The sequence below is a fragment of the Pseudorca crassidens genome, chromosome 10, assembly GCF_039906515.1.
Source record: "Pseudorca crassidens isolate mPseCra1 chromosome 10, mPseCra1.hap1, whole genome shotgun sequence".
Lineage (NCBI taxonomy): Eukaryota > Metazoa > Chordata > Mammalia > Artiodactyla > Delphinidae > Pseudorca > Pseudorca crassidens.
This window is the reverse complement of record NC_090305.1, coordinates 2,676,141-2,701,069: the sequence shown is the minus strand read 5'-3', so window position 1 is coordinate 2,701,069 and position 24,929 is coordinate 2,676,141. Positions and strand designations below refer to the sequence as shown.

General features: G+C 45.1%; 1 long non-coding RNA gene across 5 annotated transcripts; it reads right to left on the bottom strand.

The window, feature by feature from the left end:
- Positions 1-3,275: 3,275 nt before the first annotated feature.
- LOC137231509 (uncharacterized) lies at positions 3,276-24,901 on the bottom strand. Of its 5 annotated transcripts, none has more exons than XR_010946626.1 (7): positions 24,401-24,901; positions 24,134-24,309; positions 22,678-22,812; positions 17,274-17,440; positions 15,623-16,168; positions 14,651-14,794; positions 3,276-11,437 (listed from the first exon to the last, which is right to left on the bottom strand). It is a non-coding gene; the product is annotated as an uncharacterized lncRNA (long non-coding RNA). The 5 variants fall into 5 exon arrangements; XR_010946625.1 differs by having other exon boundaries at positions 24,134-24,371; positions 24,717-24,901; XR_010946623.1 differs by having other exon boundaries at positions 24,134-24,901.
- Between the last annotated feature and the right edge of the window lie 28 nt (positions 24,902-24,929).

Sequence of the window (24,929 nt, the reverse complement as noted above, 5' to 3'; positions counted from 1 at the left end):
TCAACTATACCCCAACAAAAATTTTAACAAGTAAATAAATAATGTGAGAGGGGGACTTCCCTGGTGGTCAGTGGTTAAGAATCCGCCTGCCAATGCAGGGGACATGGGTTCGATCCCTGGCCGGGGAAGATCCCACATGCCACGGGGCAACTAAGGCCGTGAGCCACAACTACTGAGCCTGCGCTCTAGAGCCCACGAGCCACAACTACTGAGCCCGCGCGCCCACAACGAAAGATCCCGCAGGCCGCTACTAAGACCTGACGCAGCCAATTTTTAAAAATAAAAAAATAAAGTCCCCCACTATTAAAACAAAAATAATAATAAAAATAATGTGAGAGAGATTTGAAGATTCATCCTCCAACAAAACACATACACACACACGTCATGATATCTTAAGCTCAAAAAAGACATATAACCCAAATTAATGCGTAAATGTGTATAAAATTATATTATTGTGGGAAGTTATTAAAGCTGTTATCAAATTTAAAAATGGTGAAAAAGTAAGCATCTATTTCCTTGATTTGTGTGAAACTGTGCTTTCCAGATTACTTTCTCTGTTTGTTTATTTATTTATTTATTTATTTATTTATTTTGCGGTACGCGGACCTCTCACTGTTATGGCCCCTCCCGCTGCGGAGCACAGGCTCCGGACGCGCAGGCTCAGCGGCCATGGCTCACGGGCCCAGCCGCTCCGCGGCACGTGGGATCCTCCCGGACCGGGGCACGAACCCGCGTCCCCTGCATCGGCAGGCGGACTCTCAACCACTGCACCACTAGGGAAGCCCTTTACATCTTTATTGGAGTATAATTGCTTTACAATGGTGTGTTAGTTCCTGCTTTATAACAAAGTGAATCAGGTATACGTACGCATATAACCACCCTTTTTCAGATTCTTTTCCCATATAGGCCATTACAGAGCGCAGAGACAATTGTAAATGGACCCCTGAAGTCATTTTTCCAGGGACCCCCAAACTGCATATTTTCAACACTCTGAAGGTCTTCAGTGTTCACACTGTAAAGGCATGAAATTATCCCCCCAAAATTCTTCCTCCATAATTCATTTTAGTTTGTTTTAATAAGTGTATTTATATTCACACATATGTATATGTCACATTGCTAAACACCCAGTAACTGAAGAGAGTTTGCAAACTAGCTGCATACACAGCAAACTGGTGAAAACATAACCTAACAGAAAGCCAGGCTGTTCCATGAAGCCCAGGCATCTCAAGACTGCCGTGTGCCCTGACCCAGAGCAGCCTGGAAGCACATCCTGGCAGGAAGTCTGGAAACTCCTCCGGGTCCCCGCCTCCTTCCCCTTGCTCTTCTCCAGTCCCGGACCCAGAGGATAACTTCTCGTGTCTTCATATTCATGGACACACGCATCCCTGCAGTCCTGCTTTCAAGAAACGATGGCAGAAACTCGCCCTGGGAGATGTACTGTGACAATGTCTCTTACACCGTACAGTGCTGGGGAGAGTAAAGGCACAGGTGATGGCAGAGCCTTCCTAGCCACCCTGACCCAGAGGGCTTCGTGCTCCGGGTCGACAGCCAGCGGGCTCTCTACTGGGAGGCCCACCGTGTCCAACCAGCGACCACTGAACGCATCTTCTGAGTGATTCCTGGTGCCAGCTGGGATGGTTAATCCTATGTGTCCAGGTGGCTGGGCCACAGCGCCCAGACAGGTGGTCAGACATTATTCTGGACGCTTCTGTGTAGGAGTGTTTTGGATGAGATTAACATTTAAAGCAGTAGGCTTTGAGTAATGCAGATTGCCCTCCATAATGAGGGTGGGCCTCGTCTGATCACTCGAAGGCCTGTATAACCTAGACTAACCTCCCCAGAACAAGAAGGAGTTCTGCCCGCAGACAGCTCTGGATCAGACTGACACACTTCTCGAGGCCCTCCAGCTTCTGGCCACCCTGCAGATATTGGGCTTACCAAGTCTCTACGGTCAGGTGGACCAATTCCTTAAACTCTCTCTCTCTGTATATGTGCACGTCCTGTCGGTTCTGATTGTCCAGAGAACCCTGACACGCTTGTCTCGTCTCCAGCAGTGTCCCTTTCTGGAGCAGAAGGGAGAGGGGGAAGGAGCCGGGCAGCCGTAGCCGCACCACCCCCCAGGCTCCCTGTGCCCCTTCTCTCCCCTCAGTGCCCACCTCCGCCCACCTCTGAGAGGCAGGGGCTTCCAACCGTGTTGCATTTCGCCTGAGAGCATGGCAGGGAGAGACCGTACTAAAAAGTTCCAACCCAGCCCGGACCACCTAGGAGGGACCCACGCATGTGTCGGCCTCTTTCCCCTTCCACGTTCATCAGCACTTAGCACCGACTGCAACCCAGCTGGTGCTGGAACAATAGACAGGGATTAATAAGGCACAGCCACCTCCCCTAGGGAGCCAGAAGTTCATGTCCCTTTTCTTATTTTTCCTCATAACTGGAAACATCACCCAGACATCAGAATCACAACTATTTTTAAATCCTTTCAGACACCACTTAAAGAGAAAGCTATAGAAGGAAAGGCTATAGACCACCAACTGGGGACCGAATTTGACAGCCCCTAGCCTTCAGGTGACTATACCCAGGGGTATAAAGGAATTTACGTGCTGAAGAGCCAGAGACATGTTTTTTCGATAAATGCAGCAGCTTGTTTAGAGACTGTTTCGTGAAAGTCATTTTCTGTCTACTCTCTGAAATGCTGATCAAAACTTTTAGGTTCTTGAAAGTGATGATGAATCCCTTACAGTGCAGATTTTTTTAAACATGCACAAGAATTTTGGGAGTTTAAAAATGATCTTTAATTTTAGTCAAGATAGAGCATTAGGAAGGAATTACAAGCTTCCTTTTGGAAAGATAAATGTGCTTTAAAACTTTTTGTTCCCAAAAGACCCTGTAGCACTTTGCAGTGCTGTCGCCAGTATGTGGCAGCAGAGGGACTACTGTGACTTCTGCCCCACCCCTGGCTTTGGAAGCAAATCACTGACCTTTCTTTGGTCTAGGTGACTGTGCTGCGTTTGCTCTTGGCATCAAATATGTCAAACCACCATGGCATCTACTGATATCAAAAATAAGTACAGGGCTTCCCTGGTAGCGCAGTGGTTGAGAGTCTGCCTGCCGATGCAGGGGACACGGGTTCGTGCCCCGGTCCGGGAGGATCCCACGTGCCGCGGAGCGGCTGGGCCCGTGAGCCATGGCCGCTGAGCCTGCGCGTCTGGAGCCTGTGCTCCGCGACGGGAGAGGCCACAGCAGTGAGAGGCCCACGTACAGCAAAAAAGAAAAAAAGTAAGTACACCACTTGTATAATTTATTAAAATTGAAGTGTACATAACCTCTAACCCACTTCTAGAAATATTTACGATAGGAATAAAAACAGGAATATGTAATAATAATAAAAAAAATAAGCACAACACAGCGTGGAACTGATTTGAATACATCATTCTCAAGTAAACACTAGGCTAGGAGTCTCAGTGGCGGGAGGAGAGGGGAATTCGTGAGATCCCGAATGTGCCCTGGCCACTTGTGTGGCGTTTCCTTGGCATCCCCAAAGGCAGCGATGCGCCAGCTTCAGAGCGGTTTGTTTCTGAATGTGCGTTTGCATGGCCCCGCTGTCCCGGCACCCCTAGGCCTGGGTTCCAGCTCAGAGCATTCACTTCTCTCTTCTCGGACTGCTTTTGTGCCAGCCAAGTATTTGTCCCCAACTTCCTGACCTGTGTCCCAAGAAGCCTAAGAGAACAGTGACACAGTGTTCTGTTCCCCGTGCCTGGAGGTGGCGGGGTAACCCCCGTTAGGGATGCTGTAGAGACGACTGTCGCTTGGAGCTGGATGGACATTGGATCAGAAGACACTGAAGCCCCTTCTGGGTCTGCGATCCCATTTCTCATACAAACGCTCGGCATTTTCCACACGCCTCGCAGTCAGCACTCCTTGGGAACAGACCCCTTAGGGGAGGCTCAGTCCAGGCGGCAGCTACAGTTTGTACCGCTCTCTAGGTATCCTCACTGTTTCAGGGGGGTCCCTTTCTCTAGTCTCCACCCTGCACCCACCCTTCCTCCAGGGCCTCGATCACCACCTGATTTTCCATTTACTCCTGAGCTGATTTCATCAACGTCTGCCTTCTTCCCTTTCCCGAAAGCTACAAAGGGCTGCGCTCAGCAGGACAGCTCCAGGACTTTGAACACAATAGGAGCTCGACAGCTGAATGAATGGCCGTGTGAATGTCCATCTCGGCCCCATCTCTCTTCCACCTTGAAGCTGTGTGCTGTGCAGGCCAGAGTGTCCTGCTGCCTGGTTCTTGGTGCCCTGAGCTGGCCCCGCTGTCTGCGGCTCTTCTCGGCCCTTACAGGAGAGCTTGGGAGCGCTGGAGCACCACAGCACCTGTTCTTTCTGCAAATGTACTTCCAGCAAATTCACGCTTCTGACCTGCAAAAACCAGCTCCCTTGGACCTGTTCCATTGCATTTTGACTGCAGTGCCCCGGGCTGCCACCCGCGTTCAGAAGGCCCTTCATGTCGCAACAGACACACAGTCCTCTCCATCTCTGACCTAACTCCACCACGACACTGTCACTCTGCCAGCTTCCAAATTCCTGCAACGAGTGACTTTGCCCAGGGGACCCTTTGTGGCCTCAGAGGGCAGCAGGCCAGAGGGCACGTTCCAGGGACACCGGACAGCGCAGGGGGAGGCGCCAGCCCAGGGTCAGGTCCAATCTGACGTGACCTTCCCTCAGTTCTTCCTTCACTTGTTGGCTTTGGTTTCCTCTTCAGCAGAAAGAGGAGGTTTGGACGCATAGAGCCTCTACTGGGACACCGGCACTGAGAGCAGCCCCATCCCAGCTGGAGACCTAACGTATCTCAGTCTCCAAAGGAAACAGAAAATAATAGGAGTGTTCACCTAGATTCTTAAACTTCGCCTTAGAATGCCACGGCTGAGTCTCTCATGGACCTACACTGACCAGGGCCCAGGTGAATTACTTCTCGAATGATAATAATGGAGGAAGCTTGTCAGTTTCTTAGTTCACAACGCAGTGTTGAGTTCTCTCCAACAGTTCTCTACGTCCTGTGAACAACAGGGGATTTTTTCTGGGGCCCCATCTGGGTAGCAGAAGCTACAGAGGAACCACCTTGCTCTTCTCTCTCTCATTGGCACACTCAGCCAACCGTCATGAGGGAGAAGAAGTTCACTTCTCCGATGGAAACAGCTCCCCCAAGGGGCCAATGCTTATGCTGGTGGTGGAAGTTGAAAAAAAAGGGATCTAGTGATTTCAGACGCAGGTGGCAGCACGCGGCAGCTTGCAGTAGCTGGAAGCAAAATCTTAGCTCCCTGACCAGGAATCGAACCCAGGTCACCTGGATGGAAACCAGGATCTCAGCCGCTAGAGCACGGGGCCAGCAGTCAGAATCTGAGTCCCCAGTCCTTTGCCTATCTTGAAAGGAAGACTCTGACAAGGTGACGGAAGGTATAGAAGAAAGTAAAGTGTTTATTAGAAAAGCAAATACATGCAGAGAGACGCACGGACAAGCTCAGTGAGAGCATCGCGAGAGTCGTGCCTCTGGGGGGTTTAAATCCTTTTAAAGGGGGCAGTCTTCCAGGTCTTTGCCTTCTCCTTGGCCAATCATATTGTTTTCACCCCATGGCTAATTTGTCTCTGGACCCTCCCCTGGGTGTGCACGCACCCCTCAATCAAGATGGATTTCATTGCAAAGGCCTCTGGGGGGGGAGACAGCAGACTTACTGTGGTCTGGCATCCCTGCCTTTTTGACCCCCAAGGAGCCTTTCTGCACACGTGCAATGTCTCCCTCGCCCCAAGGATGGGAAAGGTACAACCTCTTGATCTTTCAACAGGGTTTAGCCCCTCTCTGTCCCTGCTGTGAAAGTGCCCAATGGTTATCTACCCTATTCCTGTTGCTGTTTTTCATATCAAAGTGCAGATTTTGAAATATAGACAGGAGTCCAGTCATAAACCCTGGAGCCCGTTTGTCTCTTGCCTCAGGAAATGTGAACGGGGGGCTGGTAACGAATGTCTGACCTGGAGCCCACCTTCCTCCTCCCCCCAGGAGGTGTGAACAGGAGGCCAGTTGGCCTGGAGCCCATCTATCTCCTGCCTCAGCAGGTGTGAGGAAATAACGGTTCTTCCAGAAGGTGGAGGTTTTAGCTCATCACAGCACGGCTGTGGCTCTGGGGTCTCTGATGGCAATGGATCCACTAAAGTTCTTCTCAGAGATGTGGCAGCGTGGCCCAGGACACCGTCACAGTGACCAACGCTGCTCATGGAGAGAAGAGAGAAGGGAGGAGAAGAACTCCAGTGGTTTCATCTGGAGTTGTATTTCACTGTATTCTATAGGAGAAATCAAAGTGTATCACAGAGGTCAACAGCCTCTCCTGTGAAGGACCAGATGGCAGGTATTTTAGGCTTTGGGGCCATTCGGTCTATAATGGGCTGAATCGTGCCCCCAACCAAATTCATGTGTGGAAGCCTCAACCCTATACCTTAGAGTGTGACTATTTGGAGATGGGGGTCTTTACAGAAGTAATTAAGGTAAAGTGAGGCCATTAGGCAGGGGCCTAATCCAATACAGCTGATGCCCTCACATGAAGAGAGACACACACAGACTAAGGGGCAATCGTGTGAGGACACGAAGAAGACGGCCGTCTACAAGCCAAGGAGAGAGGCCTCAGAAGAAACCAGCCCTGCTGCCACCTGGACTGCAGACTTCAGGCTTCAGAACTGTAAGAAGATAGCTCTATAGCTAAGCCCCCCAGTCTGTATTGCTTGTTATGGCAGCCCCAGCAGATCGATGCACGGTCTCTGTTGCAACTACTCCACTCTGCCTTTGTACAGAGAAAACCACCACAGACACTAGGTAAACAAACAGATGGGACCGCTCCAGTAAACCTTTATTTACAAAAGGGGGTGGGAGGGACTTCCCCGGTGGTCCAGTGGTAAAGAATCCACCTTCCAATGATGCAGGGGGTGCGGGTTCAATCCCTGGCCGGGGAACTAAGATCTCACGTGCCTTGGGGCAACTAAACCCGCGCGCCTCAACTGCTGAGCCCACGCATCTCAACGAGAGAGCCGTGCGCCGCGAAGTACAGAGCCCACGTGCTCTGGAGCCCATGCAACACAACTAGAGAGAAGCCCGCGTGCCACAACTAAGACCCCATGCAGCCAAAAATATAAATAAAATAGAATAAAATCAAAAAGGGGTGGGAGCCAGCTCTGACCCAGGCCCCGCAGCCTGCCGACCCCTGACAGAGCTTCATCCACGTGCCCTTCTCAACGCCATTAGTTGGGCAGCACGCAAAATTCTAGGTGAGAACTGCAGGCCCAGTGAGTGGACACAGACAAAAGTCAGAGCAAGTTCAAGGCTCTAGGTATCACCACACCTGACACCTCATTTCATGTTTTATCCAATTTGCTTCTGAGGAAAACAGCGATTTTTCTCCTAATTGCCCTGTGGGAGATACTGCGTGGTTTCCAAGGAAAATAACAATTCTAAATTGTATATTATTTAATTAGTAATGTGCACTGTTTGTATGTAGAAGAAGTAGACCTAGTATCACAGCTGGCCACTGCAAAAACCCTGCCTTTGGTATCTGTGCTGTGGAGCCTTTTGTAGGCAAGTTGCCTTGCGACAAGGCATTTCGGTAACCAGGCCCCTTGCGTAGAATTCAAGGTCACCCACTCAGCAATCTTTGTATAATAGGACGACTGGGCAAATGCTCTCCTAGAGAAATACTCTAACATCTTTTCCTCCTTTATACTGAGGTCCTAATAAGTACATAGCACAAGGAGAGTATGAAAGAAACACAAAGCAACTCATTGCCCAGATGAAACAGTCTGTGAATAACTGAAAACAGTACGCTGTGTTCTATATCCTAGTGCCTCGCAGCCTTGTAGATACAACGAGAATTCAGGGACTGGGGAGCACGTCAGAGAAGTTATCAGGGTGATGCTTTAGTGGGTGAAAGACACCCACTAAAGCATAACAACAGAAGGAGGAAGGCATTTAGACGGAAGAACAACGTGAATACAAGGGTGAAGGCTTACATGGCTGGTAGGGGTAGGAAACAGGATGGATGGAGAAGCCGTATCCAGAAATACATGGAAGCTTGAAGGATGGTTCTCAACTGCAAGTGGGAGGAGAGGGAGTAAGCAAAGTGAGCTGGGAAGTTTCTAAAATACAGATGCTGCCTTTGCCAACCAGAGCAAAGCATGAAAGACGGGAAGGAGTTGCCAGACCTTCCCAGTGACCCTGATGCCCCCACCTCGTTCTGATGGGCAAGAGGCCAGTGATTTCCAAAGCATGGCTCCTGCATTGGCATCACCTGGTAACTTACTGGAAATACAAACGTGTGTGTGCCACCCCTGACTTACTGAGACAGAATCTCAAAAATCTGTGTTTTCGCAAGGCCTCCAGGTGAGTCTGCTGCGTGGTAAACTCAGAACGCTGGGCAAGGGGCCCATGCTGTTCCACCCTGGCCACCAGGTACAGTCACCTGGGGAGCTTTCAAAGATTTGATGTCATTGTTTGGGGGTGGGGTCCCAGCATACATTTGTTAAAAGTTCCCTGGGTGATGTGCATACAGTACTGAGAACCCCTGAGCAAGACAGTTGAGCCAAAGCTGCAATGTGGGAAATATCGAGGCAAATATAATGTCCCCACTTGGGTTAAAAATAGGGACCAATACTCAAACAAATACTTGTATGTTAATGTACATAGCGGCACTATTCACGGTGGCCAAAAGGTGGAAATAACTCAGATGTCCATCAGCAGGTGAATGGACAAGCAAATTGTGGTCTATCCATACAATGGAATATTATTCAGCCATAAAAAGGAATGAAGTTCTGATGCGTGTCACAACATGGATGAACCTTGAAAACATTATTCTTGGTGAAAGAAGCCGGTCGTAAGAAGCATACTGTATGCTTCCACTTGTATGAAGTTTCCAGAATAAGTAAATCCACAGAGACCACATGCAGACTGGTGTTTGCTTAATGGGGTTTTCTTTCAGGGTGATGAAAACGTCCTGGAACCAGCTGGAGGTGACGGTGGCCTGACATTGTGAGTGCACTAAATGCCACAGAACTCTACACTTCAAAACGGTTTATGTTGTGTTTTGTGAATTTTACTTCAATAAAAAAAAATAGGAATTAAATAATACATATAAACCCTTCTTAAGAAATATACACAAGGAAAAGGGACAGGGCAGTTTGCCTGCCAGCACTGCAGTGTGGTCCTGGGCTGTTGGTTTTCCCCACATTCTCCCAGCCCCACTCTCCCCGCACCAAGCAGAGAGCCTGGCTTTGTCTCTCACTTCCAGCTGCAGTTTGATCAGACAGGTGGAATGCATCCGCTCTTTGCTGTTGTCCTATTGGCCCATGTTTCTATGTGTTTCTAATTTGAGGGCCTACTGTCTTAGTCTGCTCAGTCTGCTGTAGCCAAAATACCATCGACTGGGGGCTATGTTGTCACATAGCTAGCCTTTTTCTCCCAGTTCTGGTGGCTGGGAAGTCCAGTCAAGGTCTGGCAGATTCAGTGTCTGCTGAGGGCCTGCTTCCTGGTTCACAGATGACCATCTTCTCGCTGTGTCCCCACAGGGCAGAAGGCAGAGAGAGAGCTCCTTGGAATCCCTTTCTAAGGGCACAAATTCCATTCATGAAGGCCCCACCCTCATGACCTAATCATCTCCCAAAGGCCCCACCTCCTAACACCGTCACATCGGAAGGGACAGAAACATTCAGTCTATAGCCCAACCGAGAGGTTAGGGGCTATTGACATGTTTTTTTTTTTAATTCCTTCATGGCTCAGATTACACATTTTCACAGAAATATGAAATGTAATTACTATAGGGTTAATCAAGACTAATGGGATGGTCTAAATATTCATCTTTTCAAAGTGTCAGATGTTATAATTCTGGAACTCAGAATTATTATGACAGAGGGTCCCACCAATATGAGGAGGTTCGTACCAAAGAAGATGACATGAAAAAGCCAAGAGAAAAGGTGACTTTGAGGAAGTTACACGTGGGCAACATGTAAGTTGGCACCATCTCTCTGGAGCACGACTTGACAACACAAGACTGGTTTTAGGTGCTGCACACCCCACGAGCCAGTCTTCTGTATCTAAAAATATATCATAAGGAAATAAGCATGCAGGTCACAGTGTGTGGCTACAAGATAGTCTCGTAGATGTGTTTATAAAAAGGAAAACTAAAACTTGACCCAAATGTCAAACCATAGGCTGCCCGTTAAATAACTGATTCCACATCAATACAATGAAAATCATTCAGCAGTCACAAACAACAGACACTTCTTAAATAAATTATAGTTCAGCCATTCATTAAAAATTATTTGTGGGAAGAATAAGAAGACTTCTACTTCCAGGCAAAATGGGCCAAGGGAGACCAGATTTACCCTCTCACCAGAGATGACTGGAAAAAGGGCCAAAATACATGAAACAGAGGTTTTCAGACACTGGATAACAGGTAGCACAGGACAGTCACCCCAGAGAGAAGGGAAACAAATAAAATGATGTCTACAATGACCTCCAGCTTCCTGCCTTGAGAAATTTTCCAGACCCTGGTACAGAAAGGGAGACCCAGTCAGAGCCCAGGGTCTCGCTGAGCTGAGGAGACATTAGAACTGGGAGTCCAAGGAGGCCAAGGCAGCTAAAGTTCACAGGACTGAGCATCAGCGAGCAGAGCCGAACAACGAGACAGGTGCAGAAATTCCTACCTGCCTCTTAAAAGGATACCTATGATTCCACTGGGCCCACCAGATAAACCAGGATAACCTCCCATTTCAAGATCCCTAACTCAGTCCCACCTGTAAAATTCCTTTTGCTGTGTAAGGTGACAAACTTACAGCCTCCAGGGATTAGGCCGTGGCCATCTTTGGAGGGGCTGATATTCCGCCTACCCCGGTGATATAAATAAATGATGGCTCAAATTTTAAAATGGGAGGGAAGAGGCCAATATTCCTTGCAGAATATTCCAAATCACTTAAGCAACTACTCCCTGTCCACAACATGAAGCTTCACCTCCTACATCCTCAAGCACGGGCTGGACTCAGTTCCTGCCTCCAAAGAACAGAGTATGAAAAGGAGGAAGTAGTAATTGTACCGCAGAGACTTTGCAAACGCCGCCTTCACCAAGTGATCGGGGTTACTATCACAGTGAGAAGCTGTGTTGGCAGAAAGCACCCTGACACGATGCGAGAAGAAGGCCACTTCACCTCTGTGAGATCCTCCCCAGAGACCTATGGCTGCAGTCCAGTCATAAACAAAACATCAGAACTCCAAATTGAGGAACATTCTGTGAAATGTCTGACTGGCGCTCCTCAATGCTGGAAAGGTCATGAAAAACAAAGGAAGGCTGGGAAACTGTCGCCAACGCGAGGAGACTCAGGACATGACCAAATGCCACGTGGTGCCCTGGATGGGACCCTGGAAAAGGAAAGGGATATTAGTGGGAAAACAAGTGACATCTGGATAAAGTCTAGAGTTTAGTTAATAGTAATGTATCAATATTGGTTTCTTGACACGTATACCGTACAGTGGCAACGTAAGTTATCCGATCAGGGGAAGCCATGTGAGGGGCATATGGGTGCTCTCTCTATTATTTTTTATAACTTTTCTGTAAATCTAAAATTACTCTAAAATTTTAAAAAATTAAACCAAAATAAAGGTTTGTTTTCAGACATACAAAGGCTGCAAGGATGCATTGCCAGCAGATCTGCACTTCAAGAAGTATTCAAAGCAATCCTTCAGGCAGAAGGAAAATGCCGCCGGATGGAAATCCGGATCTGCATCAAAAACCCAAGAGCCAGAAACGGCGACTACATGGTAAATATAAAGACTCTTTTTCCTATTATTTATATCTCTTTAAAAGGCAATTAACAATAAACGTGTATTGTGGCATTTATAACATACACAGACGTGAAAGATGTGACAATAGCACAAAAGTCAAAGGGGGAAAATACATGGAAGTGTGCAGTTTCAGGTTCTGACACTATATGTGAAGTGGTGCAATATCAGGTGAAGATACACTGTGATAAAAGTTCGAGATGCACACTGTCAACCCTAAAGCAACCACTGAGATAACAAAAGCTTACAGCTAATAATAGCTAATAAGCCAACAAACGGGATAATATATAATAAAAAATGAGATAAAATAAAATCAATCTTTTCTGCCAAAAAAAAACAAAAGAGAGGAACAAACAAAAAACAGATGGAAAAAATAGGAAACAAACGGCAAGATGGTGGATTTACACCCAACCATATCAATAATCACATTAAGTGTATGTGGTCTAACACCCCAATTAAAAGGCAGAGATTGTTGTACTGAATTAAAAGATAAAAACTGCTCAACTACACACTGCCTTCAAGAAACTCACTGTAAGTAAAGAGACATAAGTAAGTTAAAAGTAAAAGGGTGGATAAAGATATATCATGCTCACTGTAACCAAAAGAAAGCCGACGCGCCTATGTTAACATCAGACAAAGCAGGTTTCAGAGCAACAAATATTATCAGAGATAAAAAGGATTATTTTATAATGACACAGGTGTCGAGATAATGATTGAGAGAATATAACAATCCTAAATGTTTACACATGTAATAAGGAAGCTTTAAAATATAGAAGAAAAGGCTGATAGAACTACAAAGGTTAACAGAAGAAGTCACAGTAATAGTGAGAGACTTCAGTAGCCCTCTGCCAACAAGCGGTAGAAAAAATAAACAGAAAACCAACAGGCTATAAAAGACCTGAACAACACCATCAGCCAAATCAACCGAATTGAATTCGTTTATGGAATACTGTACGCAGCAATCGTAAAATACACGTTTTTAAGGGCACACATAACATTTACCAGACGGACCATATTCTGGGCCGTAAAACAAGCCTCAACATATTTTAAAGGATGCAAGTCATATAAAGTACATTCTCTGACCACAGTTAATAATCAACAGTAGAAAGAGCTCTGAAAAAAAAATCCTCAAATATTTGGAAACTAAATAGTATACTTCTAAATAATCCATGGGTCAAAAATAAATCAAAAGGTGCAAACTATTACATATAGGATGGTTGGACAACAAGGTCCTACTGTACAGCACAGGGAACTATATTCAATGTCCTGGGATATATCATAACGGAAAAGAATATTAAAAAGAATGCATATATATATATATATATATGTATAACTGAGTCACTTTGCTGTCCAGCAGAAATACAAAACTGTAAATCAACTATACTTCAATTAAAAAATAATAAAAAATAAATCAGAAGGAAAGTTAGAAAGTATTTTTAACACAATGGAAATGAAAATACAACATATCAAAATCTGTAGGATGCAGATGCAGCAGTGGAGATCCTAATAGGACCTCCCCATCCCCCTGGGCCCTCCTCAGACCTCACCTCAAGGCTCTGAGCTCACTGGAAACCTTAAAACCAGAGACACTGCTGAGATGCAGATAAGATCCGAGGCAGCCTGGCGAGGCCAGTGTGAGTGACTCTGCTGCAGCCCAGCCGTGTGGCTCAGCCTGAGGCCAGCCAGCCATCTTCCCAGCCGCCCTCAGGAGGTGCATACCTCTCCGGCACATTTCTACAGGCCACGGGGCTCTCAGGGCTGCTTCTAGCAGTTAAAATTCCTCCAAGTTAAAGTCTCCTGTTAACTTACCTAGTCATCTGAATCCCACAGTACACGGAAAGCTGCTAGGGCAGAGATGCTGTCTGCTTCACTTTGGTCCCTCTCAGTGTCAAGCACGAGAACTGTGGCTGAACTTAAGCATCTTAACTGCAACTTAACGCCTCCACTTCGAAGTCAAAAGTGCATTTTTTATAACAGCTGCATCATATTCTATTCTAATTATTCCCTAACATTGCTCTGGTATGCATCTTATGGTAACACGTCAAGATGAATCCTTCACTCCCACTTCATTCCACTGTCCTTCTCCTAGTCTTCAATTTTGTCTAAATAGCACCACCATATACCTTCAAGCCAACGCCTAGAAGTTATCCTTAACTCATATCCTTCTTTCATACCCCACAGCCATCCATTCGTCCTAAGGTCCTGAAGGCTCTCTGTCCAAAACACATGCCAAGTCGACTTCCTTCTCTCCATCTTCACTGCTCCACCTTGGTTCAAATTCATCTCTTATCTGAATTAAACTGACCCCTGACTGCTGTTTCGCTCCTCCATCCATTTCCAACTCTGCCTCCAGACTGGCCTTTTCAAGACATCTTCCTACTTAAACTTTTCCAATAATTTCTCTTTAATCTCAGGATAAAATCCAAACTCTGAACATAACCTACAAGGTCCTAAATGATATGGTCATTTCCTACTCTTCCTCCTTGGCTTTGTCCTTCCTCCCCATCTCTTGCTAGATTAAAGCCTCAGCAGTCTCTCCTCCGTTCCTTGAACTCCCAAGCTTCTTCCTGGTGCAGGGCTTTGGCACTGGTTCCCTCTGCTGGGCACCTTCTCCCCTCAGACATTCGTATGTGTAGCTTCTTGCCATCATCTGGCTTTCAACTCAAACCCGACCTCCTCTGAGAAGTCTTTCTTGACAAAGCCCCAGCCAGCACCTTTTAAAATCAGGACGCTGGTGTATTTTCCACACAATATTTAATATTGAAATTATTTTATTTGTCTATTATTTTTCACCTCCTTGCAGCAGAATGTGAGCTCCCTGGAAGCAAGGCTCTGGTTCACCACCATCTTCCTGGTGTTTAGGACACACCTGGCTCACAGCAACCACTCATAAGCACCTCCCGAAGACGCTGAGGAATGAACCGCAATTTTCAATATCTGTAATTTATCAGAAAAAGTAAACATTTTCCTGTGGAAAATTTCAATAGAAAGGAATATAGTTATCCAGATTCAATGTAATCATTTCTTGATGGGCTTGAGACCTGCAATTAGTACTCAATATGAATTCAAAAAGGTAGAGCAGCGACAGAGTTGATCCTAGCTTCTGAAAATCAGTTGAGTACAAAGTTTTAAGAAATCGTTGCTTAGGAATATACAATTAAGCAAATTAACCCCAGCTCCATTAAAAAGATTTATGGCCTTTGGTGTATCTGCCATTACTTTATTTGAGTTAGGAAGGAATTTATTGCCTTTAAATACCCAGCATTAGTGACAGAAAAGGTGAAACAGCCCATGGGTCATCTCAAGTTTTATCTACTATTTCTCTTTGAAAATATACACTTCCACTGAGTCCTTATTCCCTTGAATATATTAAAGAGTAGAATCCTCTGAAAGACACATAATTTTAGAGCTCTCTACCTTCTATGGCATTCCCAAAGAAGATCAAAAGAGCATACTATAGTGTCTACCCTACAACAGTGCCTACTGCTGATCTAAAGGCCTGCTCTGTACTGGGTAGTGTGGGCTTTGGCTCACAACAGGAATCGGATAAAATATCTTCTGAAGATAGAGCATCTTTCCCCACTTGCCACATACGCACATCTCTCCACAGCCCCAAGGCCTCCCCTGCCCACCCCGGACCACAGTGGCAGCTCCCATCTCCAGCTCCCCCGAGTCTGCCTGTCGGAAGAGTTCCGTACTCTTCACTGGGCCAAACAACCAGGCACTCTGCATAATGAACAAAACATTTACTGTCTCATAACGTACCTGACATCAGGGCCACCAGAGGGCCGTGAAACAAGCACAGGTGTGCACGGGTGCGTGTTATCTCAGGGCACCTGGACGAAGGGACAAAGGGCAGGGCCGAAGTCAAGCCAGCTGAGCTCGCCAAGCCAGGTTCTCATGGGGCTGCATATGCCCGGCTGAGGCACCCTTTCTCATCCAAATACACATGTGCCACGTGGATTAAGGCTGGGAAAAAAAAAAGATTCCTCAACTTTCCTAAGACCTGCAAAACAAGAAGGTGGTCTCTCCTCTCAGACCAATCTGATTCTTTTCGCTGAAGAGGAATGGAAACTGAAGGATATCAGAGGTCAGAGACTGGCCCAAAGGGTTTTCATGGTCCCTTCATTCCCACACCAAGGCAGCTAGTGCCCGCACTGCTTCCAGCCCTCTGCCTGAAGGGGGTCTGGACGGCGCTCTGTGTTTAGTGGACAGGTGACGACCAAGGCAGCAGTCTTCTCCATTTGAATGTTTTCACTCTGGTGGGACATCCTCCAAAGCGAGGAGGTTCTCAAAGCCTTTCAACTTGCTCTGGGGCAGAAATTATGGGCCCGAGTTAATAGTTAATCACAACTCTCTTAACTCAATTGGTTCAATGAAGGACAATTATTTTCTAGTCTTACTTTTCTAGTAAGAAAACAGAAAGCTCATATCGTATACCAACTATACTTCAATACGAAAAAAAGTGAAAAAATAAAAGAAAATGGAAAGCTAAGTCATACAGTTTGTAAACCAAGAGAGGATCCCCCCCAGAAAATTTGCAGAAATTACCTATTCTCCCTACTTATCATAACAGATAGCTTATCTGCTGGGAAAGAGACTCAGAACTATTTGGAGAAACTTGGTTAAAAATAATCAACAACTGGGCATATATCCGGAAGAACTAAAAGTAGTGTACACCTAAGTTCACACAACATTATTCACAATAGCCAAAAGGTGGAAGCAGTGTCCATCAACAGATGGACGGATAAACAAAATGTCATCTACAGATACAGTGGAATATTGTTCAGCCTTTAAAAGGAAGGAAATTCTGACACCTCAGGCTACAATGTGGATGAACCTTGAAGACATCATGGTAAGTGAAATATTCCCATTGCAAAAGACAAATATTGTATGATTTTACTCATATGAGGTCCCTAGAGGAGTCAAATTCGCAGACAGAAAGTAGAGAAGCGATTGGGAGAGGAAAGAATAGGGAGTTGTTGTTTAATGGGTACGGAGTTTCATTTTGGCTACATGGAAACTTCTGGCAACTGGATGCCCAGTGTTGTCACTGTACTTGAAGCAGCTGGATTGTATCCTTAAAAGGCTCTAAGAAGGTAAATTTGATGTTATGTGTATTTTGGCACAATTTAAAAAAACAATCAGCAATAATTACAATTCATTAATTCCATCCTTTTCCTTTAATAAAAATCTCCACATATTAATGTCAGATGGTCTTAAACCCATAAACATATTTTCCTGGGAGTTTTCCATCAAACCTCTCTAATCTGTAATCCTTTTCCATTTATACCAGATTCATTTATCTGAATTCAATTTAACACAGAGGAGACTCACTTGGATTAAAATAATAAGGCGTTTGATTTTTTTTGACACAATATTTGTATTTTCTGACTTTAAAAAAAGTATTGCTTACCAGAAACTCTGTATGTATGTTTTCACCATAATCCATGTCCTTGGTTCTCTGATCACACAGAGAAAACACTGTGGTTCAGCGTCTGAGCTTCCAGAGCAGGTCATCCACTTAGTAACTGGGAGACGCTGGGCAAGCTACTTAGGCTCTCTGTGCTTCAATTTCTTGATCTGTAAAATAACAAACATAGTTGTACCGACCTCTGTGGTAATGTTGGATGATACGTGTGGCACATTGCGGCTTTCCCATATTGCTCAACTTAAGTTATTGAACTTAAGAGTTACTGAACTCCTACTGATGTTGTTATAGCAAATATGGGTCCTAAGACCCTCCCTCCCCTGCGGCTTCCTGGACCGGTTCTACTGGAGCCTCACTCTCCCTTCTCTGCCTCAGCAGAAAGAGTGGAGACCTGCTGTTCCACAGCTTCTCCTCAACAAACTCATCACTCCGTGGGCACCCAGGGCTCAGCTGCACTCCAGCAGAATCCTCTGCTGCTGCCGCCTGATACATAATGAACGATCAAAAGGTGTCTGCTGGGACTTCCCCAGCAGTCTAGTGGTTAAGACTATGCGCTTCCACTTCAGGGGGCGCAGGTTCCATCCCTGGTCAGGGAACTAAGACCCTGCATGCTGCACAGCATGGCAAAAAGAAAAAAAACAAAAATGTCTGCTGAAGGAGGGAATGAATGAATGAATCAACCAGTCAATTTTCCAGCCTTGCTAAATGCTGCCAATAAGTTAATGAAGCAGGTGACCATGGCAGATGAACGGCAGATCCTTCCTTTTAGGTCAATAATGTTAATAAACACTTTGTCTCAACTTCCTGTGATTGACAGCAACACTAACGGGTTAATTCCATCTGGGCTGGGTACCTGTGGAGTCTCTGTAAAGTACACGATGATATTCATGAAGGCTGCCTGCAACTTTAATTGGGCTGAAGATGCTGGGTGGTAGGGAATGTGCACCATATTTCTTTCCCATGAAATCCCACAGATGCTTAGAACGAAAAGAGTTATTCAAGATAATAATCATATTGTCATAAACAAAGTATTACAGTGGCTGGGTTGGCCTTGTGAATTTTCTACAATGAATCCGCTTACTTCAATTTACTTCAAATTGTTCAGCAGGATCAAAGACACTGTTGAAGAAGGAGAATCAATGGTCCCACTCTAATCAGCAGAGATCTAATAGCCTAGCTGAGAACCCAAGATACGGCATCATCAAGTGCAGCACTGCCCAATGCAGTACTGGGCAGTGAGGGATGGGCAGCCCACAGCAGGCGCATCAGAAACAGAAAATGCAAGGGGCCAAATGCAAGAGACCAAACAGAATGATGCAACGTAAAATGAAACCAACAGGAAGCAGCCATTATAACCTTCCTCCACGAGGTAAGTGCGAGCACTTCTAAAACGAAAGTAAAGATAAACTGTCAGCAGAAAAAGAGAAACTATAGGAAAGGGCCAAATGGAAATTTTAGAACTGAAAAATAGAATGTCTGAAAGAAACAAGGCACTTGGGAGGCGCAAGAGCAGAATGGAGATGACAGAAAAAGTTCCCTGAACTTGAAGATGGAGCCATAGGAATGATCCAACCTGAAGAACAGACAGAAAAAGGGCAGAAACATAAACAGTCACAGGGACCTGTGGGACAACCCCCGTATCACTGGAGTCCCTAAGAAGAGGAGAAAGATGTGTGACAGTCAAAATATTTGAAGAAATAATGACTAAAAACTCCTCAAATTTAGTGAAAGACATAAATTTAGAGATTCGAGAAGTTCAGGGAGCCCCAAACAAGGTAAACTCAAAAAAATAAATAAACCCATGCATATACACATCAAAATTAAACTGCTGCAAACCAAAGATAAAGTCTTGAAAGCAGCCATAGCAAAATGATACATTATGTGTAGGGGGATAATAATCAAATACCACAGATGCTAGAGAATACAAAGGATTCCTTGTCAGAATTCATAAAAGCGGTGGAGTGAAATCTTTAAAGGGCTGAAAGAAATACCAACGCAGAATTCTATATGCAGTGAAAACATCCTTCAGGGGTGAAGGTAAAATAAGGGTATTCTCAGGCGAAGGAAAACAAAAGAATTCACTGCGGGTATGTTTGCTCTAAGAGAAATTGCTAAAGGAAGTTTCCGCTGGAGGAAGATGTTCCCAGAGGGAAACCTGGAACTTCAGGAATGAAGGAAGCACAATAAAAATGATAAGTGTCTGGTTAAGTGATATTTTTCTCTTTTTAAGTTCTCTAAAATATGTATGAAGGCTGAAAGCAACAATTTAACATTGTCTGGGAAGCTGTCAGTGTGTGTAAATACGATACATGTGACACCGTAAGGTAAAGGGGGAGGTAAAGAGACCTATGTGGTTGCAAGCCTTCTAGGTTTTTCCTGAAGCTGTAAAAAAAAAAATTAACTAGACTGTAAAAACTTGGACCTGTGTATTATAATCCCTAGAGCAACAGCTAAAAAAAACACAAAGGGATATAGCCAAAAAACTAACTGATATATTAAAATAGAATACTAAAAAAATACTCAGAGGAAGGCAGAAAGGGGGAACAGAAGAAGGAAAAGCGGAGGAAACAAACAGAAAATCACAAAATGGTGGGACTAATTCAACTATATGGATAAACACATTACATCACACCATTTCAAAAACAAAGATGGTGAGATTGGATTTAAACCAAAGAAACCTATATACTGTCTACAAGCAACCGACTTTAAATATGATGATATATTGGGTTGACCAAAAAGTTCGTTCGGGTTTTCCCATAAGCTGTTACAGAAAAACCCGAACGAACTTTTTGGCCAATCCAATACATACATTAAAAGTTTGGAAATAGATAAATCCCAAAGAAAAGAAAGCTGTATTGTCTATATTAATATCAAATAAATTATGCTTCATATCAAGGAAAATTATTTATCAGAGATTAAAAGGGACAATACATAATGATAGAACAGTCAATTCATCAAGAAGACATACAATCATCAATTTGTATGCACCTAACAACAGATCATGAAGCCGAAACTGATAGAACTGAATGGAGAAATAGGTAAATTCACAATTGTACTTGGAAACATCAACATCCCTCTCTCAGAAATCTATAAAACAAGCGGACAGAAAATCAGTAGGTGACATTTAGAGAATACCCATCGGACCGTGATAGAATACCCATTCTTTTCTAAGGTACGTGGAAACGTCACCAAGATAGACCATACGCTCTCAACGTATGGTTTGCTAAACAAATTTGAGCAAATCTAAAGGAACTGAATTCATACAAACTCTGTTCTTGGACCATAAGGGAATTAAACTCCAAGGCACATGTTCTTCACTGGCTCCCAGAGCTGCCTGCGTTGACCATCAGTTGCCTATGGAAGTAATTTGCTTGATAATTCACCCTTCATTGGCTGCCTCTGCTCTCCTGTCTTACTTTCCTACCTCACACCAATGTTTCCTGGGATCATTTCCCAAACAAACTCCTTTCTTGGGGTCTGCTTCTAGGAGAACCCAAGCTCTGACTACTGCATAGACAGTTAATTCTTGTTATTCATGGAAGTTAGATTCTCCAAAGTCAATGTAGTTAGTGAATACTGAATTAGCGGATACCGACCCATGGCTCCTAGGAAAAACAAAGGGCCAGGTTCCTGTGAGCCTCTGGTCAAAACATTTTCATCAACTGGTCAACACAGAACCTTGTTTGATATGTATTTTTGTTTAAAGACATCTTATTTAATATATATTTTTGATTCATTAGGATCAAACTCACGCCAGCAGCACTGTAGCTCATGCCTGAATGATGTATTTTCCCCGTAAGCCATGTCACAGCCTTCTTGCTCTTAGGGACACTGGACAGCACTTCGCACTAGACTTGGGGACCATTTAAACAGCAGAATCACCCCCAGCACCACCACTACCAACAACAAAAAACAAAAATGTGGAAATTATACTAAATAGACCGCAAAAAGGACATGTATTTACAGTGTGGGATAGAACAAGAAGGCAGAGGTCTCCTTGATCAGTCTCAGCTGGGAACACGCGTGCAGGGAGACTCAAGTCTGTACGTGCCTGCAAATAACAGAGGAAGCCCCGGGGGTACTGATTTTGAGGTTACGAATAAATTTTCACAAGTTAGGTGAATTCTCAAATACAGAATCTGAGAATAGTGAGGATGGACTGTGTCTTTTCAATCTTTTTTTAAAGTCTTAAAGTGGTGATTTATGAATAGAACTTTAAACTTTCTTATACAGAAAGGAGAGTCCGGGTCACCTTTGCTGGTCAGCAAGGATGCCCTCTGTTCCACCAAACAGGGATGCTCTCTTTCAAAACCCTGGAACCAACGTATACTATATAACACTGTGCTGAATACAGAGCTTATGGGTTTTTTGTGGCTCTTTTCAGCTGACCTTTTATTGTGGCCATTGTTCTTGTTCTTTTCTATGCATTTGGACAGGTTATAAGTTAAGCTTTGGTGTAAACATGAAGAACTGGGAGGACCCTGGAAAAAAACCTGCCATTTCTTACACAATAATATCTATCGGTTCCAATCATTCTCAGACGGGGATGCCTGAGGGAGATTTCTTTGCCAGTTGAAAAGTAATCCTAGAGCCCAAGGCTGGTTTAATGTTTGCACAAACACCCCCCAAAAAGTGGATAAAACCAGCCTTGGGTGAATGAACACATCCCACAGGTGATGAGAACTACAGCAGGGGTAGAACAGTGGGTCAAATGTTTACTTATGAAATGTCTTTCTTCTCTAAATCACAACTATTGGGACTAGGAAAGAACACTCAAAATGCATATAAGATTCCAGAAGACTACCATTAATATCTCTGACATGAACATACAAGGCTGTGTAGGAAGATGATACAAAGCCTAACTAGGAAAAAAAAAGAGCATTAATTTGGAAAAGAAAGCATCATAGCAGCATAGGTTTAACTGATCTCAAGCAACGTCATTGCAGGAAACAGTTGCGATACAGAACACAGAACGTGACTAACGATCTTTAATGACTAATGGAAGACATAACATATTTTCCCCCCAGAAATTTATAGAGTTAATAATACCATAGTTTCCTTGGTACCACTTTTTCTAGTTTGTTTTACTGCAGGAACCTAGCAATAGTCAAATTCTTTCTCCATGAGCTACCACTCACTGAAAAAGAAATATTTCAAAGCACAAAAACACTGATGTTAATTCCTTCTGACAACTTAATAAAAAGGTAGCAATTTACTCACAACATATTATCAAACATGGAAAAATATGGCGGAGATAAGAACTTTTAACACACATTCACAGGGTATTTTGTGTCACGGATTGTGTCAGGAGAAGGGCAGTGGGGTTTACCGTAAGGGTAGGAGACTTCCCCGGGTGTCCCTTGGGTGAGTAATAAGACAAATGACTCACCACACACATAACATAGTGACAGCTACTTGGAGAAAGAGAAGCCTGAGAAGATCACCAGAGATCTCCTGTGAAATCACAGAAGGAGGGGACACACCCAGTGGAGGGTCAGAGGAGACTTCCTAGATAAGATAGTGCCTGGAATGAGAGAACATGCAAATACAGAGAGAGAAACTGAGCATCCCAAGTTCACCGGAAACGAAAAGGTTCAAGTGTGGGGCTGGTGAGAGATAAACTGGGCCGTAGGCTAGGGCCAAGTCTTGAGGACCGTATACGTCAGGCTAAGAAGTTTGGATTTGTTCGGAGGCGAAGGGGTCCCACTGTGAGATTTTCAGCCAAGCGGGGGATGATTAGGGGAGAATTATGAGTATCGTGTCAGGTTTACAAGGTAGGGAGATCAGTCAGGAAGCAGGAAGAGAGTGGATTGCAGATGCAGGGCTGAGATCAGCAAAACCGGTCAGTGGCTGTTATAGGAACCCAGTAATCTAAGCAACAGTAACCCAAACATGATAAGTGCCTGAGGAAAGACAGTGGTAGGGGAAAAGGGGGGGAAATGAAAAAATACTTAGGAGGCAGGATCACCGGGACACAGCAACCAACAGAAGTGATGTGTCAGTGAGACAGAGGGAGCCCGGGTGCTTCCGGCTCCCGGTCTGCATGGTTAACTAAATAACGGTGTCAGAATGTCCCTCGTGACTGAGCACGACAGGCTTTTCACACATCATTATAACAGCACCTGATGGTTTAAAGATCGGAAATTAAAATAATACTACGACTGCAGGCGTGTCAAACATGGTAGATTCTACTCTGTAATGTTAAAAAGGAAACATTTAGCTCCAACACTGAGCACAACACTGTGCCCCTAAGACTCATTACAGCAGCGGACAGCTCCTCCCGGGCACCTGCGGCCACGAGGGGGTATCAGGGATTCTCTGCACGCAGAACAGGATCGACTCCCCTCCTAGGCAGACCCCTCCCCTGCAGTCAATACTCAAAGATCTAACCAGATGGGACGTCCCCCTCCCAAAGCCTTCATAAGCACTGGGGGAACCTGCTCATATCACAGGATGATTACAGCTTTAGGTGAGGTCTCGGCTGGGCTTCCGCGTTTCTTTTTTTTTCTTTTTATCTTTTTTTTTTGCGGTACGCGGGCCTCTCACTGTCGTGGCCTCTCCCGTTGCAGAGCACAGGCTCCGGACGCACAGGCTCTGCGGCCATGGCTCACGTTTTTACACTGACTCTATAAACCAGTTTTTCAAATTCTTTTTTATCATCCTGCTGGTTCCCTAATTAATGGGTTAGGTAAATCTTTGACACGTGCTCCTGTATTTTTTAAATGATACTTTGACAAAAACGGCAAATTTCCCATACCCCACTTTTCTGTGTAAAATATAGTAGGCATAAGCCTGAGAAGTCTTCACTTGTCTTACGAAAAGTGTCACCATCCAAATATGCTTACCAGTAAGGAATTTTTTTTAAATTAATATTTCTGTGAGCGGTGTTTCCCCTTCCGGAGCCCAGTGAGTCTTCCAGCATCTCAATCTCTTCTCAGGCATTTCCATTCCCTCCGAGGGTTACTTACGTCAGCCTGAGAGAGGGTCTCAGCTCAGCCTACCAACCATCACCTTGTAACATCTGGAGAAAGGGTTCAGAATAAGTCCAAACTGTTCTACACGGCCTTCAGTCTTGCCCCCCACCTATGATGAAGCACAAATAATAAAATTACTTGGGACTTCAACCACTTGCAAGTCTCAGGTCCTCGGGGAAGTCATCTAATTAATCTTCGCGGCCCTCACGTTACACATCAGCAAAACAGGGCGACAGCATTTTCCCTGCAGGGCTGCTCAGAGGACAAGAACGAGCCTGGCTCACTCTAGCTGGTCCGCAGGTGTCAACTCCCTTCATCTAAAAATCGGAATTTTTTCCTCCGAGACCTGGACAAGGTGACAAAGGCCCTTCCAACTCTCAGGGTTTCTTCCCCATAAAAACAGTTTGTTAAATGCTTTGGCAGAACTCCAAAACACCCTGAGACGGTGACTGACCTGAAAAGCTGGATTTAAACTGTTCGACAGAGAATGTCTGACGCCCCCACTCTACCGGGTCTTCGAGCCGCTCACTTTGCGGAGCGAACACGTGCCTTTCACGCGCCCTCGGCTGCCTCCCCGCCTCCGGCCTCAAACGCCGGGTCAGCGGGTGCTCCCGCCAACCCCGCAGGGCCCTAGGGCAGAGCCACACGCCTCCCGCCCCCGGCCCCG